At 44.2% G+C, this 22442-nt stretch overlaps 1 protein-coding gene, 1 non-coding gene and 1 pseudogene across 3 annotated transcripts in view; 1 reads left to right on the forward strand and 2 right to left on the reverse strand.

Annotated features, from left to right (window-relative positions):
- The window catches only part of LOC144483578 (uncharacterized), a 210062-nt gene that overhangs the window by 40387 nt on the left and 147233 nt on the right, over window positions 1-22442 (reverse strand). The gene's annotated exons all lie outside the window — the stretch shown is intronic.
- LOC144483561 (histone H2B pseudogene) lies at window positions 7856-8242 on the forward strand (annotated as a pseudogene).
- trnam-cau (transfer RNA methionine (anticodon CAU)) lies at window positions 13279-13350 on the reverse strand. Its single transcript has one exon. It is a non-coding gene; the product is annotated as a tRNA-Met (tRNA).

Raw genomic sequence — 22442 nt, forward strand, 5'->3', positions numbered from 1 at the left:
CTCTACTCCCATCTCATTCATGTACTTGTCAAGACGCCCCTTAAAAGGCACTACCGTATCTGCTTCCACTACCTCCCCCGGCAACGAGTTCCAGGCACCCACCACTCTCTGTGTAAGAAATCTGCCTCGTATATGTCTTTTAAAACTTGCCCATCGCACCATAAACCTATGCCCCCTAGTAATTGACTCTTCCACCCTGGGAAAAAGCTTCTGACTATCCACTCTGTCCATGCCTCTCATAATCTTGTAGACTTCTATCAGGTCTCCCCTCAACCTCCGTCGCTCCAGTGAGAACAAACCAAGTTTCTCCATCCTCTCCTCATAGCTAATGCCCTCCATTCCAGGCAACATCCTGGTAAATCTTTTCTGTACCCTCTCCAAAGCCTCCACATTCTTCTGGTAGCGTGGCGACCAGAATTGAACACTATATTCCAAGTGCAGCCTCAGTAAGGTTCTATAAAGCATCAACATGACTTGCCAATTTTTAAACTCAGTACCACGGCCGATGAAGTTAAGCATGCCGTATGCCTTCTTGACTAGTTTCTCCACCTGCATTGCCGCTTTCAGTGACCTGTGTACCTGTACACCCAGATCCCTTTGCCTATCAATACTCCTATCTGTATTAGACCTTCCAAAATACATTACCTCACATTTGTCCGGATTAATCTCCATCTGTCATCTCTCCGTCCTAGTCTCCAACTGATCTATATCCTGCTGTATCCTCTGATGGTCCTCATCGCTATCCGCAAATCCACCAACCTTTGTGTCGTCCGCAAACTTACTAATCAATCCAGTTACATTTTCCTCCAAATCATTTATATATATTACAAACAGCAAAGGTCCCAGCACTGATCCCTGAGGAACACCACTTGTCACAGCCCTCCATTCAGAAATGCAGAGTATTCCTTAATTATATAGAGTCTTGCTGAGACAGCAGCTGGACTATTGTGTGCAGTATTGTTCTCCTTACCTAAAGAAAGATATGATTGCCATAGAGAGTGCAATGAAGGTTTACGAAATGAATTCCTTGGTTGGAGGGATTGTTGTATGAGTAAAAACGAGAAACACCAGGTGTTTATTTTCTGGCATTTAAAAGAATGAGAGTTGCTGACATTCAAACATACAACAATCTTACAGGGCTCAATAGGGTAGAAGCAGGAAGTCTGCTTTCCGTGGCTGGTGTGTTTGGAACCAAAGGATACAGACTCAGAATAAGGGGCAGCTCATTTAGGACTGAGATGAGGTGGAATTATTTCCCTGAGTGGGTGATTCTTTGGAATTATCAGTCCAATGGGCTGTGGAGTCCTACTTGTTGATTAAGTTCATGAGTGAGATGGATAGATTTCTACGTATTAGTAACATCAAGGGATATGGCGACAGAGCAGGGAAATGGTGTTGAAGTGGAAAATCAGCCATGACCTCATTGTGTGACAATATGGGCTCAAAGAGCTGAATGGCCTACTCTTACTCACAATTCACATCTTTAATAATGTTTCAGCATGGTCATCATTTCGTGACTGTAATTAATGAGAAATGACTCCAAGCTTCTTTTTGTATCCTGTCACAATGTGACTGTGGCTTTAAATATAGAGCAGAGCATGTCCACAGCTACTGACTGACCCTTTATTTCCCCAAAGACTTTCCACAATTGAAAAGTCGCATGTCAGGTCAGAGATGGAATACTCTCCACTCACTGGGTAAGTGCATCTCCAACAACATGAAAGAATCTCAAAAACAAAATAATATTTTGGGTGTCACTTGCACACCAGCTTCAGCATTTAATTCCTCAGCCACTGGTGCACAATGTGGACCATCCGTGAGATACACTGCAACAACTCAGTGAGGCTGAGTGTGGGACTCAATCTGCATCTCTCCATCTCTTATAAAGAATGAGATTAATTTTGTGCCTATAAGTATTGGACACTGTTGTCCGTCTGCATGTGTGAGATGAGATGAACATGATTTTGTGACTCTGGCAGTATGTCAGTCTCTGCTGTTGTATGTTAATATGGGGTTAATTCTGTTCCTCAGTTTGCCATGAAGTCAACATGAGTTTGATTTCAGTTTTGCAGTCTTCAGATTTTGAGTAAGAACATGAGTGTGTGATTCATACTGTTTGTATCCATCCCTGGTACAGCAGCTCAAAGTTATTTTCCTTCTGTATCTCTGTTCCTGTGGTGCTGTGTATGACTACAGGATTCATTCTGTAAATGTTACTTTGCTGATACCGTGTGAGTGTGGAGTTCATTTTGTTTCACTTTTCCTCTGATGAACGTTTGGGTGTAAGAATCATTCTGTAGTTGTCATTCCCGAGTATGTTATGGAATTCCTTGTTCTTCCATCTGTCTCTTGGGAATTTGTGAATGTAGGATTAAATTTACATCTGTGATTCTCTCGTTATCTTTGCAAGTGTAGCAATCAATCCTCCTACAGTTGTTCCTTGTGATGTATTGAAATGTGGGATACTTTTGCACTTTAAATTTACATGCATTTCAGGCACTGTGTTAGAAACTATTTATTTAAAACATAATGCATTGATATTTGTTTGCCATTTGATTCAATTTATCATATGGATTTGGGTACATTTTACAGTCATGGGTTATATTCAGTAGCTGTTTTTAAGTTGTGCAAATGGTATTCAATTAGCTCTGTGAATGGTAACATTTGGATACATAACCTGGTAATTAATTACTGCAGTTTGTAGTAACAGAATTGTCATTGCATCTTTCAGTTTGACTCATTGAGAGTTTTGGATTGGTTTACAAAATGTATCAATGCCTATATTCTGAGGTAATTAATTGCAATTTCTTTTAGTATCACAACATCATTTTTTGTCTATTCTGGCTATGAATTCTTATTGAATTTGTGACCAACATGACACAATGTTTTATATCTGTGAGTGGTGTGTTTTGTTGAAATCCTGTGATTGATGTATCTACCTGTCAGCCAAATGTAATATTGAGGAGTTTGCACTTGACACAAAGCTCAACGCGAATGTGTGTTGGGAGAAAGATACAAAGCAGCTTCAGGAGGATTTGGACAGAAGTAATGAGAGGTTCAGAACATTGCAGATGGAATATCATGTGGAATGTGTGAGATTTTCCATTTTCGCAGAAGGAACAGATGTTCAGAGTATTTCTTCAATGCTAAGAGGTTAGAAAGTTTGATGTACAAAGGGACATGGGCATCCTCATTAATAAGTCACTGGAGGTAACAAGGAAATAAAGCAGGTAATTTGGAAGATTAATGGTGCGTTGGTCTTTATTGCAAGAGGATCTGAGTACAGGAGGAGTAGTGAAGCCTTGGTTTAATTGTATAGCAGTGTTATTAGATTGCATCTAGAATACTGTGTGCAGTTTCGGTCCCCTCACCTTACGAATAATATTATTGCCTCAGAAGGAGTGCAATGACTGTTCAGCAGATTTGTGCCAGGAATGGCGGGACTGTCTTATGAAGAAATTCTGGGGAAACAGGGCCTGTAGTTCACTGAAAACAACAAAGTATTTAAAAGGGTATACATGGTAGATGCAGGCGAGATGTTACCCCTGGTTGGGAGTCTAGACACAATTTTAAAATAAGGGCAAATCCTCTTTGGACCGAGATCTGCATTTTTCTTTACTCAGCGTTGTGCTCCTTTGGAATTCTGTAGCTCAGAGGGCTGTGGAAGTTCACACACAGAGTAAACATTCATGTAGACATTGACAGATTTCTAAATCTCAATGTCAAAAAGGGAAATTGGGGATAGAGAGGGGAAAGGGCATTGAAGGAGATGGTCAGCCATAATCAGATTGAATGGTGGTGCAGCCTCAATGGGCTGAATGGTCAACTCCTGATCCTAAGTCCCACATTTGTGGGGAAGGAAATTAAAAAAAGCCTCTTTTCCTGTTCAACTCTTGGATTGAAAAGTTGTCTCTTACCTTGCAAACAGTGTGGGGCTGAATACTTCTCTTTGTGACAGTGAACCCAATGAGTTGGCAGTATCACTGTGCTCTGTGAATGGTACTGAAACTGCTTTGTGTTGGAACTGGCTTGATGAAATTGTGCTTGTGCCAAGGAATCATCTGAGACCTTCAAATATCTGCCTGTAAAAAGAAAAATAACTAACTTAACTGAGGAACAGATGAAATAAAAGGTACAAAAGTTTCGATATAACTTCACAAATAACAATTATTTAGGAACCTGGGTAAAAGGAAAACCATGAGCACAAACAATATTTGAGATCACTTCACTAATACACCAAACTGCTTTTGCTCACTGGGTGTTTGGGGCGAGTTTAAAACAATTTTGTGACATTCAGAAACAGCCCAATCCATGCACTGCTGATTGAGTTGAGCTGTGCGAAGCAGCAGTAACTTTTGCACAGGTCAGATATCTATTTCCTGCTCCCACTTTAAACAAATATCGAAAAATAAACAAGCAGCCACTTTGTAAACCCTCTCCTTCCCACTCCAAACCTGCTGCCGACAGTAGATCTTGTTTGTACAGCTGCTCTCGTGGTTATTGTGCAGTTACATTTCCGCTCTTCATTGTACAATAATAATAACAAACATTGGGAGATGGGAACTAAATGAGGCACCTTCCCGGCGGTTTGGGAGTGAAAACAGCAACAATGTTGAATAATGAGTTCTTGCCATTGTGTCCCCCATGCCTTGTTCAGAACCTGTCTGTGAATTGCCTCCCCCGTTAAGAACATGGCTTTGACATTGCCTCCCCCTTCTCTCCACCTCCCCCAATTCTCTCCACCTCCCACTTCTCTCCATTCCCCCACTTCCAATGGCTGGACTTGCAGATAGTGAGGAACATTGTCAGAGGCTACAGAAGGATATAGATAGACTGGAAATTTGGGCAAAGAAATGGCAGATGGAGTTCAATCCTGATAAATGCGAAGTGATGCATTTTGGTAGAACTAACGTAGGGGGGAGCTATACGATAAATGGCAGAACCATAAAGGGTGTAGATATGCAGAGGGACCTGGGTGTGCAAGTCCACAGATCCTTGAAGGTGACGTCACAGGTGGAGAAGGTAGTGAATAAGGCATATGGCATGCTTGCCTTTATAGGACGGGGCATAGAGTATAAAAGTTGGGGTCTGATGTTACAGTTGCATAGAACGTTGGTTCTGGTCGCATTTGGAATACTGCACCCAGTTCTGGTCGCCACACTACCAGAAGGACGTGGAGGCTTTAGAGAGAGTGCAGAGGAGGTTTACCAGGATGTTGCCTGGTATGGAAGGGCTTAGTTATGAGGAGAGATTGGGTAAACTGGGGTTGTTCTCTCTGGAAAGACAGAGGATGAGGGGTGACCTAATAGAGGTGTATAAAATTATGAAAGGCATAGATAGGGTGAATGGTGGGAAGCTTTTTCCCAGGTCGGTGATGACGTTCACGAGGGGTCATAGGTTCATGGTGAGGCGGGGGTGGGGGGGAGGTTTAACACGGATATCAGAAGGACGTATTTTACACAGAGGGTGGTGGGGGCCTGGAATGCGCTGCCGGGCAAGGTGGTGGAGGCAGACACACTGGGAACGTTTAAGACTTATCTAGATAGCCACATGAACGGAGTGGGAATGGAGGGATACAAAAGAATGGTCTAGTTGGGACCAGGGAGCGGCGTGGGCTTGGAGGACAGAAGGGCCTGTTCCTGTGCTGTATTGTTCTTTGTTCTTGCCCCCGCGCCGCCCCCCCCCCCCTTCTCTCCGGGTCAAAGGTTTGACAAACGGTCATCTGGACTCGAAACATCAGTTCTTTTCTCTATTTACAGATGCTGCCAGACCTGCTGAGATTTTCCGCATATTTTCTTTTGGGACCAAAGACTGACAGATACAGAATGAACTCCACACACCCATTCAGCACCAGAGACTGACGGATACAGATTGAGATCCGTGCACCCTTACAGCAGCAGATGTTAACAGGTACAGAGTTAAACTCACATTCCCACACAGTACCAGGCACTGACAGTGGATGAGAAGTTCACACTCAGACAAAGAAACCCAGACTGAATCAATTTCACACTGACGTACAGTGTTAGAGAATGACAGTGACAGAGTGAATCTCTTTTACATACAGTTCCAGAAAGTGACAAGTACAGAATAAGTCCAGCATGGTGTATGTGACACATGCACAGTTAATTCAGCACTGCCTTCTATCCCCAGGGAGAGAATCAATACACTCACTCACATGCCTCACTATCGAACAGATACACAATGAATCCCCAGAAACAAATGAGTCCAATACTCAAATATAGAATGAATCCAACACTCAAACATGGTCAGAGCAAGTCAGATACATGATTTCCAAACTCACATAATGTACTCCATACTTACAAACAGTGAATTAATCCCATGCAGACACACGCTGTATCAGAGAGTAAATCCCACACACACACACTGTATCAGAGAGTGAGTAAATCCCACACACACACACTGTATCAGAGAGTGAGTAAATCCCACACACACACTGTATCAGAGAGTGAGTAAATCCCACACACACACACTGTATCAGAGAGTGAGTAAATCCCACACTCACACACTGTATCAGAGAGTGAGTAAATCCCACACTCACACACTGTATCAGAGAGAGTGAGTAAATCCCACACTCACACACATTACCAGAGATTCACAGTTCCGGAAGGAATCCCACACTCCCGCACAGTCCCTCTGTGGAGAAGGGTCCCTCACACCGACAGCCAGGCGACATTTCCCGGTGGATCTTTCCACACTGAGAAACTGGCGCTGGATTTCTTTTTGTTTATTACAAATACGTTAATACAAAACAATTACAAATACACAAAGAACAAATGTGAAAAAAAATTCATTACCAATGGCTAACGCCATCCATTTATCAGTTACTTCCTTCCATTTCGGAAGGGTTCATCGTCAATTACAGTTTTCCAGGGCATTGCCCTCAAAATACACCTCCATTTACAAATCATAATCTACAAATCTACAAACATTAACAACACTACAACTATACACAACAAAAAAATAAACACTGAAGCATAAGGGCACCGTCCCCTGGGTTTGTCCACCTGCCGGGGGATGCAACCCTCCAGTGGTACTCATATCCGGGGGTTACACCTTACGGATGTTCAGCCGGAGGGGGGGGAAATGGGGGAAACCACCCCGCCTACTCAATCCGGGACCCCTTCCGGAATTTCAGCCGGGGCGGTGGGAGAGTCTCTCCAGGGTACTCAGTTCGGGCCTTCCTTCCCAATTTTTCTCCCGGAGAATAAAAATCCCTCTGGTGTTACTATGTCCGGGGCTTCACCACCCAGAACTTTCCCCAAGTGGATGTCACACCCCCCGGGGGTGACTTTATCCAGGGGGGGGTGCCCCCCAGGCCACAAATAACGCAAGAAAATAGACGGGGGCCGGAACAAACCACCAACTATCATAACAGAAAAACCACATATTACAATATCAAACAATTCATGAAAAATACATTACCGATGGCTAACACCATCCATTTATCAATTACTACCTTCCATTTCGGAAGGGTTCATCATCAATTACAGTTTTCCAGGGCATTGCCCTCAAAATACACCTCCATTTACGAATCATAATCTACAAATCTACAAACATTAACAACACTACAACTATTGAAACTGGCGCTGGAGATTCTTTGTGAAATGTATTTCCTGATTGTGGTAAGGAGGCTTGTGATTGGCGGAAACTCCTCAATCTGATTGGTCTGTTTTCATATCCACTCAATTGAATCCCTGATAAGTGACTGTAATAACTTTCAAAATGTCCAATCACAATCATTGCTTTCCCAATTCCTCATTAGCATAGATCTGTGGGACTGTCTATTTAATCAGCGCTCGGAAAGGGTTTGCTTTATTTCTGTGTGAAATTGAAGATGGCTGATGAGAAGAAACCAACATCAAAACCAGCTCCCAAGAAGGGAGCGAAGAAAGTGATTAAGAAACCGGGAACAAAGGGCGGGAAGAAACGGCGAAGGTCGAGGAAGGAGAGTTACTCCATCTACATCTACAAAGTGATGAAGCAGGTTCACCCCGACACCGGCATCTCCTCCAAGGCCATGAGCATCATGAACTCGTTCGTGAACGATATTTTCGAGCGCATCGCGCGTGAGGCTTCCCGCCTGACCCATTACAACAAGCGCAGCACCATCAGCTCCCGGGAGATCCAGACCGCCGTGCGCCTGCTGCTGCCCGGGGAACTGGCCAAGCACGCCGTGTCGGAAGGGACAAAGGCGGTGACCAAGTACACCAGCTCCAAGTAAAAGTCCCCATGGACTGAAAAACACTCCAAACACAACGGCTCTTTTCAGAGCCACCCACAATCTCTGTGAAAAAGCTGCGCCATCTTTTCCCTTATTGAGTGAATGAGAAATGTCTTTCTGGAGGATAGAGATTTGTCCCGGTGCTGAATGCTGTGAATGGGACTTCATACCCGCCCCTCACACACACTTTCACATTGAAGGGACAATCAAACTGAACTGAGAGCGGATGTTAAATTCTAGTCTGGGATTTATGATGGACAATGAGGAGAAACACCACATTGGAAGGTAGTTCTTTGGATTTAATGATAACTATATTCACAGTTTCGCAGCAGCAGAATTAAATTCATAATACGATTATTTATTCGTTATTTCGGGTGATCTGGGAGTCGCTCCCGGAACAGAGTAAAGGCGGGAATGAAGAGGTTCTTCTCGGGCTGATCTGTTTATTCCGCTGTTTTCCCAGAGGACGGAATCACTGAGATTTCTGCACACACAGGACCTGAGTCCATTGCAGCCCTTTAAGATCTGCCTCACCCCGGCGCTCCCTATTCTCCGGACACAAAGCTGCCTGTTCCACCGGCGGGATCGGGCCGGGGATTCTCTCCGCACTTCCCATTGTAACATTCCCGGCCGCTTTCAGGGGAGAGGATCAGAAATCAGCCGTTTCCCTCTGTCCCTGTGAAGTCTGTGTGAAGGAGTTGGTTGGTGATCTCCATGTTTCTGCTTTTCCACTGAGCTGAGATTTGCTCCGTTTTAAATTGCTGAACGGGGTCTGATTACCGCGGGTTACAGATAAGAGATTGAGAAGTTCAAACTGTTCCTAAAATAGCGCCAGGATTCTGAGGGAAAATACAATAAACAGATTATAAAGTGTGAGATTGAAATAGTTTCCTGAACATTCAGGCGTTCCGTTATTTTGTATTTTTCCTGCACTGAAATTGGCGGGTTTTTCCAGTTTGAAAATGTGAACCAATCAAAACCTCCCATTTCTTCTACCTGGCTCTCCGATTGGTTAAGAATGTGATTGAAATGTGAGTGACCAATCAGAGCTGGAGTCTGGCTGCAGCCTCACAAACCGCTCACAATGATTATTAATAGAGATTAAACTGTCGGAATCTGTATTTGAGTTATTGAATGTACTTTGTTTCCACAGATAAATATTTGAATGAACCATAATAAATGTGATATTTCCTCCGCACAAGTTACAGAGAAAAGAGTCGCCAGCACCTTCTCACACACAGTCCGTGCATTGTCACTGACGGAGCTCATCAGTTCCACAGTCTCAGACAGCAGAAATAATTCCAGAGACGCCTTTTCAAGCCACTGCTCAAACAGCAGCAGAGACAGGTGTTGTGGCCATATCATGCCCAGCTCTCGGACCAGGATGGTCGAGTGGTTAAGGCGTTGGATTTATCGATCCAATGGGTTTGAACCCCACTCTTGGCAAATGGATTTTTAACACTACATTCTGCACCCTCTCCTTTCGTTCTCCCCTATCTACTCCATGAACGGTATGCTTTGTCTGTATAGCGCGCAAGAAACAAGATTTTCACTGCATACCAATACATGTAACAAGAAATAATCAAATCAAACTCAGTACCATCGAGTCATAGAGGTTTACAGCATGGAAATAGGCCCTTCGGCCCAATTTGTCCATGTCACCCTTTTTTAATGGCTAAACTAGTCCCAATTGCCCGCACTTGGCTCAAGTCCCTCGATAGCCACTTACTCATGGAACTGTCTAAACGCTTTTTAAAAGACAAAATTTTATACTCCTCCACGACTACCTCTGGCAGCTTGTTCCAGACACTCACCACCCTCTGTGTGAAAAAAATGCCCCTCGCTTCCCTTTTGTACCGCTGCCCTCTCACCTTAAACCTATGTCCTCTAGTTTTAGACTCCCCTACTTTTGGAAAAATATATTGACTGTCTAACTGACCTGTGCCCCTCATTATTTTCTGGACCTCTAGAAGATCATCCCTCAGCCGACTATGCTCCAGAGAAAGAAATCCCAGTCTATCCAGCCTCTCCTTATAACTCAAACCATCAAGTTCTGGTAGCATCCTAGTAAATCTTTTCTGTGCTTTCTATATTAGGGTGACCAGAACTGTACACAGTATTCCAAATGTGGCCTTACCAATGTCTGATACAACTTCAAAAGACGTCGCAACTCCTGTATTCAATGTTCTGACCAATGAAACCAAGCATGCCGAATGCCTTCTTCACCTCTCTGTCCACCTGTGACTCCACTTTCAATGAGCTGTGAACATGTACCCCTAGATCTTTTTGTTCTATATTCTCCCCAACGCCCTACCATTAACTAAGTAGGTCCTGCCCTGATTCAATCTGTGAAAACGCATCACCTTGCATTTATCTAAATTAAACTCCACTGATAGGGGGATCCATAAAGCCCAATCCAAATTGTCATCCACAATCAGATCATCACTGTGTCAATCCCACAATAGTGCAGCCTTAGCTCCAAATTAAATATCAGATAAAACTGACAGATGGTTTTCGGTTAAAAATTAGACAATTAACCTTAATAATGCACTCTGAGATTCGAGATCAATACCAGTCATATCACCCACATCAGGGGTTTAGAAGTTACTTGAGATTTTTCAGTCACGTCTCTCTCTCTGATAGTCCATTTGTATTCATTACTCAATGTGAGACTGGGATTCTTTCCAAATCTCTCAGTGATACAATTGGTGTGTGTAATGTTTTTCGTGAGGACTCATAGTGAGTCCTCACAAATATATTCAATACAAATCCAAACCTGAAGTACAGATTCTCAGATTGGGATATTCTGAAAGCTCGTCTAACCTGGGATACAACTCAGATTCCATTGAAAACTCACCCAGATTATGAAACTAAAAGTTGCAATATCAATTTGATGACTATGAACTGAAATATAAATTATTAACTCATCCTAAATCCTCACTCACATTGGGCCAGATGGAAGACACTGTCCAATTCCAGGTTGGACTCCATTTTGTATTCATGTCAAAATTCTTATTTGGAATCCGACTGAGTGTCACAGATCAAATCAAGGTGAACAACCTGAGTGAAACTTGCATAGCAATCCAGTTTCAGATTGAAGGATACATTATCTTTCACAATTGTGTTCACACTGACAGAGATTTAATGCTGGACCGAAACTCACTCACATTGTCTGTTTAAAACCTACTACATCAATGGCCTATTTCTGTGCTGGAAAGTTATTTGGAATTAATCCAAACTTATAAATAGTCCCAGGGACTGAATGTGATTTAATTCATTCCCAAACTAACACGAAATAGCAAAGACTGATAGATAAGAGAATCGTTCTCAATCACGTGTTCAGTGTCAGGAGCTGAAAAATACAGGCTGTTCACTGCACTCACTCACTGGAGCTGTCATGAGTGATACGAAAAACATTACACACACCAATTGTATCACTGAGAGATTTGGAAAGAATCCCAGTCTCACATTGAGTAATGAATACAAGTGGACTATCAGAGAGAGAGAGAGAGAGAGACGTGACTGAAAAATCTCAACTGAAACCATCAGTTTAAACAGCAGTATAGACTTGCAAACATAATTAGTTCCGCTGATAGGTACAGCATTAAGCTGATGTTCTACAAACAGTACCAGGGAACATAAAGCATATGTTTCACAAACAGCACCAGGGGACTTAAAGGTATTGATGATTCCAACATTTATATAAAATTATCACAGACATAGAGAGGCATTGGCAGATCTAGAATGATCCCACACTCACACACTTCATGAGTGTGAGACACCCTCAGAAACAACGCCAGGCAAATTCAGATACAGAATGGTACCAGATACTGAAACATGTGAATCGATTCTAACACTGATTGTGTGACTTGGGCAGCCCATATCTACGGGGATGCAGTGAATCATAGGGACAAATCGTACCATATACACCACCAGGCAGGTCACTACTGCACAATATGATTCTGCAATGGGACAACGTTGACTAAACAATCCCGATTGTGCTCAGAATTACACTAACAATGGGACCAGAAAAGCAGAGTTTGTTTTGTAAATGATCTCCCAGTTAAGACAGAGATGAGGAGGAACCTTTTTGATCAGTTGTTTTTATTTCATTTTGTGCATTCTTCGGATTCGGGCATTGCTGGTTTGGTCAGGATTTATTGCTCATCTGAACTGCATGCTTCGACTGCTGGCATCAATGTCATGCAGGTACACCCACGGTGCTGTTTGGGGGGAGGGGGTGGGGTGGGTGGAATGCAAACTCCCTGGATTCTTATCTGCTGACGCTGAAGGAATGACAATATATTTCCAAGTCCGGATAGTGAGTTGTATGGAGGGAGAATTCCAGGTGGTGTTGTTCTGATGTGTCTGCTGCCCTTTTCCTTTCAGACCATAGTCAAGGTGGGTTTGGAAGGTGCTGTCAAATGAGCCTTTGTGAATTCCTGCAGTGCATCTTTTGGATAGTGCACACTTCTGTCCCTTTTTGTCGGTGTTAGAGGGATTGAATGTTTGTGGATGGAAGCAAATTATGTCAGATATTTTGTACTGGATGGTGTCAAACGGCCAGTGTTGTTGAAGCTGCATTTACCCAGGCAAGCTATGTCTGGAAACCAGATATTCTAGTTTCCTTCCACAGTCCAAAGATGTGCAGGCTGGGTGGACTGGCCATGCTAGATTGTGCCTGGTGTCGTAAGAAGTGCAGGTTAAGTAGATTAGCGGGGTAGATGCGTGGGGCTGTGGGTACAGAGCCTGAGTGGGATGCTCTGTCGGAGAGTTGGTGCAGTCTCGATGGGGCCCCATGGCCTTCTTCAGCGCTATAGGGATTCTATGATTTTTGGGTCATTTCTCTGTGTCATAAATGCCCTGAGATAAAAAGAGAAAACCTGTGTTTGTGGCATTTACAACAGTGAGCATGTTGCAAACTAAATTGTTGATTGCAAGCGAGAGCTGATGAAAATAACTGTAGCCTGTAAAGAAATAGCAGTGATACTTGCGGGGAGCAGCAATTTTTTTTTTACTGATCCTGAAAACGTAAATAGCAGAGAATGGTTTCGATCCATCGACCTCTGGGTTATGGGCCCAGCACGCTTCCGCTGCGCCACTCTGCTATCTACCAACAAGGTTCTGTTTATTATTGTTGCGCTATAGCAAAACAAAAAAAAAACTTTCGTATTGCTGTTTAATGACAGCAAATGTGCCCAGCAGCTCCGCCTAGCGGCACAATTCCACTGTCGAAACACCAAGAATGGAACAACAACAGAAATACACACAAAAACAGCGAGAGGCTGTCAGGATACACAAGATCACACACAGGCAAAGGAGAATGCACCGACTGATCATTTGTGTGAAGTTTTCCTGAAAAGATCAGCCATGATCTTATTGAATGGCGGAGCAGGCTCGAGGGGACAAATGGACCACTCCTGCTCCAAGTTCTTAAGTTCTTCTTTGAATCCAAGACTATTTAATTTATTTTGCTCGCCATGGTTGGACCACTTCACCAGTTATGTTTTCGTGCCAGAAAGGAATAATGCAAGGAAAGAAGCAATTATTTATTAGTAAAAAGTAGGCTTACATTAACACCACAATGAAGTTACCGTGAAAATCCCCCAGTCACCACGCTCCAGCGCCTGTTCAGGTACTGAGGTAGATTTTAGCATGGTCATTGCAGCTAACCAGCACGTCTTTTGGACTGTGGGAGGAAATTGGTGTACTTGTAGGAAACCTGCACAAACACAGAAAGAACATGCAGACTCTGCACAGACAAGGACACAAGATCGGAATTGAACCCAGGTCACTGGAGTTGCGAGTCAGCAGGGTAACCAGTGTGCCACCGTGCCGCCCTTAAATGTGAGTAAATCTTGTCCCTCAGAATTTTTTTTCCAATAATTTCCTGTTATGTTTACGTTCATTGCATACAACTATGACTTAAATACTAGCCATTGCCTATCCACCGTCATGCCATTTGATGAATCTATTAATCCATAACCTATTTTAGCAAATTCACCCCTCATACCTTCCGAGGTTACTTTGTTTAGATTTAGGATTCCAGTTCAAGATTGGGCCCTCAGAAGCACTTTCCCAGGGTAGAAGAGTCAATTCCCAGGGGGCATAGATTTAAGGTGCAAGGGGCAACGTTTAAGAGAGATGTACAATGCAAGTGTTTTTACACAGAGTGTGGTGGGTGCCTGGAACTCGCTGCTGGGGGAGGTAGTGGAAGCAGATAAGATAGTGACTTTTAAGGGGCGTCTTGACAAATATATGCAGAAGATGGGAATAGAGGATTATGGTCTCCGGAATGGGAGGGGGTTTTAGTTCAGACGGGCAGCATGGTCAGTGATGGCTTGAAGGGCCGATGGGCCTGTTCCAGTGCTGTCATTTTCTTTGTTCTTTGTTGATGTTTATGGACTGATGGGAGGTGTTCCACAAAACAGTTACTCAATCTACCCAATGTAGAGCACATTGCATTCACTCAATCGACCCATCATTAGCATTGAAAAATTGGACAAAAAAATGTTGAAAAAGCTATTTCTCCTCCATTGTATGTATCTAAACACTGAACTGTGACGAGAGATAATGCGACCTTCCATTCAAGAACTTCTGATATTTCTTCCCTTTCCTCAATGAATCCTCTCACCCCTCTGTGGCTGGCAGGGCTGTCAAGTGTGTCATTCCCATGTCCCACAGTTGGAACATTGCAAACCAGTCCATAAGGATGATTCAATTTCTGATCAGAGTTTCTGCCAGCCTGTCATTTTCATTGTGCGTCTTACTCTCACATGATCACTCTGTCCTTGGTCTTTGCTGGTGTTCCAAGGAAGAAGTTTAACAACACCAAGTTAAAGTGCAACAGGTTTATTTGGTGGCAAAAGCCACGCAAGCTTTCGGAGCCCCAAGCCCCTTCCAAGGAATCTGTATAGAGCACCCCTGCTCTATACAGATTCTTCCACGTTTATGTGTCTGGTGATTATCCCATTTGATTGTGTCACTAACTCTCCTTATTTAAAACATGTTTGGTCCAAACGGTCACAGACCTTCCATTTTGTTCCTTTACACATGAGCCTCTCTCCTCTCCATTTGCCTGTAATGTTTTACATTTCTAACATCCACCAGTTCTGATGAAAATACATTGATCTGAAATATTCGCCATTAACTTTGTTTGTCTCCGCAGCACTGACGTGTTATGTAATTCCAGAACTTCGAAATTTAATTCATACTTCCTGCATTCATACTATGTGGCGTCAGTGCTGAGATTCCGAGGAGTTTTGAGAGAGGTTATTAAAATCATGATCAGTTTCAATAGAGTAATTGGGAATCAATTATTTATGTGAACCAACGGCACAGATTCCTGGTGAATGGTACAAAATAAGAAAACCGTCAGGGAACATATTTGACGTTACATTGGGCAGCGAGACTTATGATCCTGAATAAATTGCCTGTAATCCAAGCGAATCAGAATGAACAGTAAATTAAAAATGTCATTGGACAAATAAGATAGAAATACATTTTGAGGTTGAATTTTTAGACAAGCGGAAGTATTGCTCCAAAGCGATACCAAATCTCAGGTGGAATGCGGATAATTTGAAATATAATTCCATGTGCTGTTTTATTCAATGCAATGGTGGCCTGTGTAACCCAGGATACAGCGCGGGGGTGAATTTCGTCTATCTCATTCAGAATGGTCCGCACAGCGCAGGCTCTATTAGGCCGCGCCCCCGGGAACCGTGTGGCTCGCGCGGAGCATGCGCGGTGCGGCTCCCGGAAGGTCGGCGTGGCCGCGCGCAGCCGCAGTAATACCGAGTCAGAGGCCGGAGCAGAGGCGCCCGGCGGCGAGAGCACGGCACCATGAAGCGGATGGTGCAGCGAGGCCATCCTCACCGCCCCATATGGAACAGTGTGAGTGAGAGGAAACAGAGAGCAGTGGTTAATGGTTGTTTCTCAGACTGGAGGAAGGTTTCCAGTGGAGTTCCCCAGGGCTCGGTGTTAGGAGCGCTGCTCTTCCTGATATATATTAATGACACACACCTTGGTGTACAGGACACAAGCTCAACATTTCCACACGCCACCAAACTTGGAGGCATTGGCAACTGTGAGGAGGAAAGTGGGAAACTTCAAAAGGACACAGGCAGCTTGGTGGAATGGGAGACAAGTGGCAGTGAGGAAAGTTCCAGCACCGATTCTCCCCAGGCTACTGGGGAGAATTTAAACTAGATAGGTTGGGGGGAGGGGAGCTAGAAGAGTTGACTAGGATCAAGGAACTAATTGATGGGGGGGAGGATGCAGGGGTAAGGGGAATTACAAAATTAATGGTAGAGGAGAGGGTGCAAGTGAATGAAGGCGGTAATTTAGATAAGGGAGTAGAGGGAGAGGGTGTTCGCGACTCATCAAAGCGGGTCCAGATAAAAGCTGGAATAAGGACACTTTGCCTGAATGCACGAAGCATTCGGAACAAGGTGAATGAGTTGATGGTGCAAATCAGCACAAGTGGGTACGATCTAGTGGCCATTACAGAAACGTGGCTGAAAGGTGACCAGGACTGGGAGATGAATATCCAGGGGTATCAGGCGTTTAGGAAGAATAGACAGGAAGGAAAAGGTGGTGGGGTCGCGCTATTAATAAGAGATAATATCAGGGTAGTACTGAGGGATGACATAGGCTCTGAGGAACAAAACGTGGAATCGTTATGGGTAGAGATGAGGAATAGTAGAGGGAGAAAGACACTAGTAGGTGTGGTATATAGGCCCCCAAATAATAATGTTGAGGTGGGGAGGGCTATAAACAAGCAGATAAGGGATGCGTGTAAAAACGGAACGGCAATAATCATGGGGGACTTCAACATGCACATTGACTGGCAGACTCAAGTCGGTAAGGGTGGAATGGAGGAAGAGTTCTTAGAATGCTGTCGGGATAGTTTCCTTGAACAGCATGTTACGGAACCGACGAGGGAACGAGCTATTTTGGATCTGGTATTGTGTAACGAGGTAGGTAGAATTAAGGATCTTATTGTGAAGGACCCTCTTGGGTCTAGTGACCACAATATGGTTGAATTTCTGATTCAGATGGAAGAGGAGAAAGTTTGGTCTCAAACCAGTGTCCTCTGTTTGAACAGAGGGAAATATGATAGGATGAGGGATGAATTGGCTAAGGTAGACTGGGAGAGCAGGCTGGCAGGTAGGATAGCTGAGGAACAGTGGAGGATTTTTAAGGAGATCCTTTTCAGTTCTCAGCAAAAATATATTCCAGCAAAAAACAAGGATTGTAAGAAAAGGGAGAACCAGCCGTGGATAACGAAGGAAATAAAGGAGAGTATTAAAATAAAAACAGCTGCGTACAGAGTGGCCAAAAATAGTGGAGAAACAAGTGATTGGGAAAAATTTAAGAAACAACAAAGAGAGACTAAGAAAGCGATAAAGAAAGGAAGGATAGACTATGAAGCTAGGCTAGCAATTAATATAAAAAATGATAGTAAAAGTTTTTATAAATATATAAAAAGGAATAGAGTGGCTAGAGTGAATGTTGGACCCTTGGAGGACGAGAGGGGGGAGTTAATAGTGGGAAATGAGGATATGGCTGAGTCTTTAAATAAGTTTTTTGTGTCGGTCTTCACGGTGGAAGACACAAATAGTATGCCAAATATTAACGATAGAGGGTTGGCAGCAGAAGAAATACTTAATACGATTAATGTTACCAGAGAGGCAGTGCTGGGTAGACTAATGGGACTGAAGGTGGACAAGTCCCCGGGTCCGGATGGAATGCATCCCAGGGTATTGAAAGAAATGTCAGAGGTAATAGTGGATGCGTTAGTGATTATTTATCAAAACTCGTTGCATTCTGGGGTAGTGCCGGTTGATTGGAAAACGGCTAATGTTACGCCGCTGTTTAAAAAAGGAAGGAGACAAAAGGCGGGTAACTATAGGCCGGTCAGCTTAACGTCTGTAGTAGGGAAAATGCTGGAATCCATTATTAAAGAGGAGATAGCAGGGCATCTGGATAGAAATGGTTCGATCAATCAGACGCAGCATGGATTCATGAGGGGAAAGTCGTGCTTGACGAACATGTTGGATTTTTATGAAGATGTGACTAGGGCGGTTGATGGAGGAGAACCGGTGGATGCGGTGTTTTTGGATTTCCAAAAGGCGTTTGATAAGGTGCCCCATAAAAGGCTGCTGAAGAAGATTAGGGCACACGGAGTTGGGGGTAGTGTGTTAAAGTGGATTGGGGACTGGCTATCCGACAGGAAGCAAAGAGTCGGAATAAATGGGTGTTTTTCCGGTTGGAGGAAGGTAACTAGTGGCGTGTCGCAGGGATCGGTACTCGGGCCGCAACTGTTTACCATTTATATAGATGATCTGGAGGAGGGGACGGAGTGTAGGGTAACGAAGTTTGCAGACGACACAAAGATAAGTGGAAAAGTGAATCGTGTGGAGGACGGAGAAGATCTGCAGAGAGATTTGGACAGGCTGAGTGAGTGGGCGAGGATATGGCAAATGGAGTATAACATTGAGAAATGCGAGGTTATACACTTTGGAGGAAATAATAACAAATGGGATTACTATCTCAATGGAAACAAATTAAAACATGCTACCGTGCAAAGGGACCTGGGGGTCCTTGTGCATGAGACGCAAAAGCCCAGTCTGCAGGTACAACAGGTGATCAAGAAGGCAAATGGGATGTTGGCCTATATTGCGAGGGGGATAGAATATAAAAGCAGGGATGTCTTGATGCACCTGTACAGGGCATTGGTGAGGCCGCAGCTGGAATACTGTGTGCAGTATTGGTCCCCTTATATGAGGAAGGATATATTGGCATTGGAGGGAGTGCAGAGAAGGTTCACCAGGTTGATACCGGAGATGAGGGGTTTGGATTATGAGGAGAGGCTGAGGAGATTGGGTTTGTACTCGTTGGAGTTTAGAAGGATGAGGGGGGATCTTATGGAGACTTATAAGATAATGCGGGGGCTGGATAGGGTGGAGGCGGAGAGATTCTTTCCACTTAGTAAGGAAGTTAAAACTAGAGGACACAGCCTCAAAATAAAGGGGGGTCGGTTTAAGACAGAGTTGAGGAGGAACTTCTTCTCCCAGAGGGTGGTGAATCTCTGGAATTCTCTGCCCACTGAGGTGGTGGAGGCGACCTCGCTGAATATGTTTAAAGCGCGGATGGATGGATTCCTGATCGGTAAGGGAATTAAGGGTTATGGGGATCAGGCGGGTAAGTGGTACTGATCCACGTCAGATCATAGAACATAGAACATAGAACATTACAGCGCAGAACAGGCCCTTCGGCCCACGATGTTGCACCGACCAGTTAAAAAAAAAAACTGTGACCCTCCAACCTAAACCAATTTCTTTTCGTCCATGAACCTATCTACGGATCTCTTAAACGCCCCCAAACTAGGCGCATTTACTACTGATGCTGGCAGGGCATTCCAATCCCTCACCACCCTCTGGGTAAAGAACCTACCCCTGACATCGGTTCTATAACTACCCCCCCTCAATTTAAAGCCATGCCCCCTCGTGCTGGATTTCTCCATCAGAGGAAAAAGGCTATCACTATCCACCCTATCTAAACCTCTAATCATCTTATATGTTTCAATAAGATCCCCTCTTAGCCGCCGCCTTTCCAGCGAAAACAATCCCAAATCCCTCAGCCTCTCCTCATAGGATCTCCCCTCCATACCAGGCAACATCCTGGTAAACCTCCTCTGCACCCTCTCCAAAGCCTCCACATCCTTCCTGTAATGTGGGGACCAGAACTGCACACAGTACTCCAAGTGCGGCCGCACCAGAGTTGTGTACAGTTGCAACATAACGCTACGACTCCTAAATTCAATCCCCCTACCAATAAACGCCAAGACACCATATGCCTTCTTAACAACCTTATCTACTTGATTCCCAACTTTCAGGGATCTATGCACACATACACCTAGATCCCTCTGCTCCTCCACACTATTCAAAGTCCTCCCGTTAGCCCTATACTCAACACATCTGTTATTCCTACCAAAGTGAATTACCTCACACTTCTCCGCATTAAACTCCATCCGCCACCTCTCGGCCCAACTTTGCAACCTGTCTAAGTCTTCCTGCAAACTACGACACCCTTCCTCACTGTCTACCACACCACCGACTTTGGTGTCATCAGCAAATTTGCTAATCCACCCAACTATACCCTCATCCAGATCATTAAGAAATATTACAAACAGCAGTGGCCCCAAAACAGATCCTTGAGGTACACCACTTGTAACCGCACTCCATGATGAATATTTACTATCAACCACCACCCTCTGTTTCCTATCCGCTAGCCAATTCCTGATCCAATTTCCTAGATCACCCCCAATCCCATACATCTGCATTTTCTGCAGAAGCCTACCATGGTGAACCTTATCAAACGCCTTACTAAAATCCATATATACCACGTCCACTGCCTTGCCCCCATCCACCTCCTTGGTCACTTTCTCAAAAAACTCAATAAGGTTAGTAAGGCACGACCTACCTGCCACAAAACCATGCTGACTATCACCTATCAATTCATTACTCTCCAAATAACTATAAATCCTATCCCTTATAATTTTTTCCAACATCTTGCCGACAACAGAAGTGAGACTCACCGGTCTATAATTCCTGGGGAAGTCTCTGTTCCCCTTCTTAAACAATGGGACAACATTCGCTAACCTCCAATCTTCTGGTACTATACCAGAGGCCAACGACGACCTGAAGATCAGAGCCAGAGGCTCTGCAATCACTTCTCTTGCCTCCCAGAGAATCCTTGGATAAATCCCATCCGGACCAGGGGATTTATCTATTTTCAGACCCTCCAGAATATCCTGCACATCCTCCTTATCAACTGTAATACTGTCTATTCTACTCCCTTGCAACCCAGTGTCCTCCTCAGCTATATTCATGTCCCCTTGCGTGAACACCGAAGAGAAATATTGGTTCAATGCTTCACCAATCTCCTCCGGTTCCACACATAACTTCCCTCTGCCATCTATAACTGGCCCTAAACTTGCCCTAACCAACCTTCTGTTCTTGACATACCTATAGAACGCCTTAGGATTCTCTTTAACCCTATCCGCCAAAGTCTTCTCATGTCCCCTTTTAGCCCTTCTAAGCTCGCTCTTCAACTCCCTCTTAGCCAATCTAAAGCTTTCTAGTGCACTACCCGAGTGCTCACGTCTCATCCGAACATAAGCCTCCTTTTTCTTTTTAACCAACAAAGAAACTTTTTTGGTGCACCACGGTTCCCTAGCCCTACCAATTCCTCCTTGCCTGACAGGGACATACCTATCACAGACTCGCAGTAGCTGCTCCTTGAAAAAACTCCACATGTCGGACGTTCCCAGTCCCTGTAATCTCCTAGTCCAACCTATGTTTCCTAATTCTCTCCTAATAGCCTCATAATTACCCTTCCCCCAGCTAAAACCACTGGCCCGAGGTTCATGCCTATCCCTTTCCATCACTAAGGTGAACGTAACCGAATTGTGGTCACTATCACCAAAATGCACACCAACTTCCAAGTCTAGCACCTGGTCTGGCTCATTTCCCAGCACCAGATCCAATATAGCCTCACCTCTAGTTGGCCTGTCTACATACTGAGTCAAAAAACCTTCCTGCACGCTTTGAACAAAAACTGACCCCTCTAACGAGCTAGAGCTATAACAATTCCAGTCAATATTAGTCAAGTTAAAATCCCCCATAACAATTGCCCTATTACTTTCACTCCTAAGCAGGATTGACTCCGCAATCCTTTCCTCAACCTCTCTAGAACTTTTAGGAGGTCTATAAAAGACTCCCAACAGGGTGACCTCTCCTCTCCTATTTCTAATCTCCGCCCATACTACCTCAACAGCCATGATCTTATTGAATGGCGGGGCAGGCTCGAGGGGCTAGATGGCCTACTCCTGCTCCTATTTCTTATGTTCTTATTTCTTATGATTGCCCCGCAGCTGCCCCTGGGGAGCGTGCCCACTCTCAGTGCCTGGGCAAGTCAGTGTGTTGGATAGAGCGCTTTCTGGGTGCAGAGAATTATTTTATTCATTCATGTGATGTGTGCGTCACTGGCTTGGCCAGCATTCATTGCACTAATTACCTTTGAACTGAGTGGCATCTTCGGCCATTTCAGGGGGCATTAAAGCGTCAAAAACATACTGGGGGTCTGGAGTCACATGTGGGCAGATATGCTTCCCTCAATGGGTATCAGTGAACCA

Source organism: Mustelus asterias, unplaced genomic scaffold, assembly GCF_964213995.1.
Source record: "Mustelus asterias unplaced genomic scaffold, sMusAst1.hap1.1 HAP1_SCAFFOLD_76, whole genome shotgun sequence".
Lineage (NCBI taxonomy): Eukaryota > Metazoa > Chordata > Chondrichthyes > Carcharhiniformes > Triakidae > Mustelus > Mustelus asterias.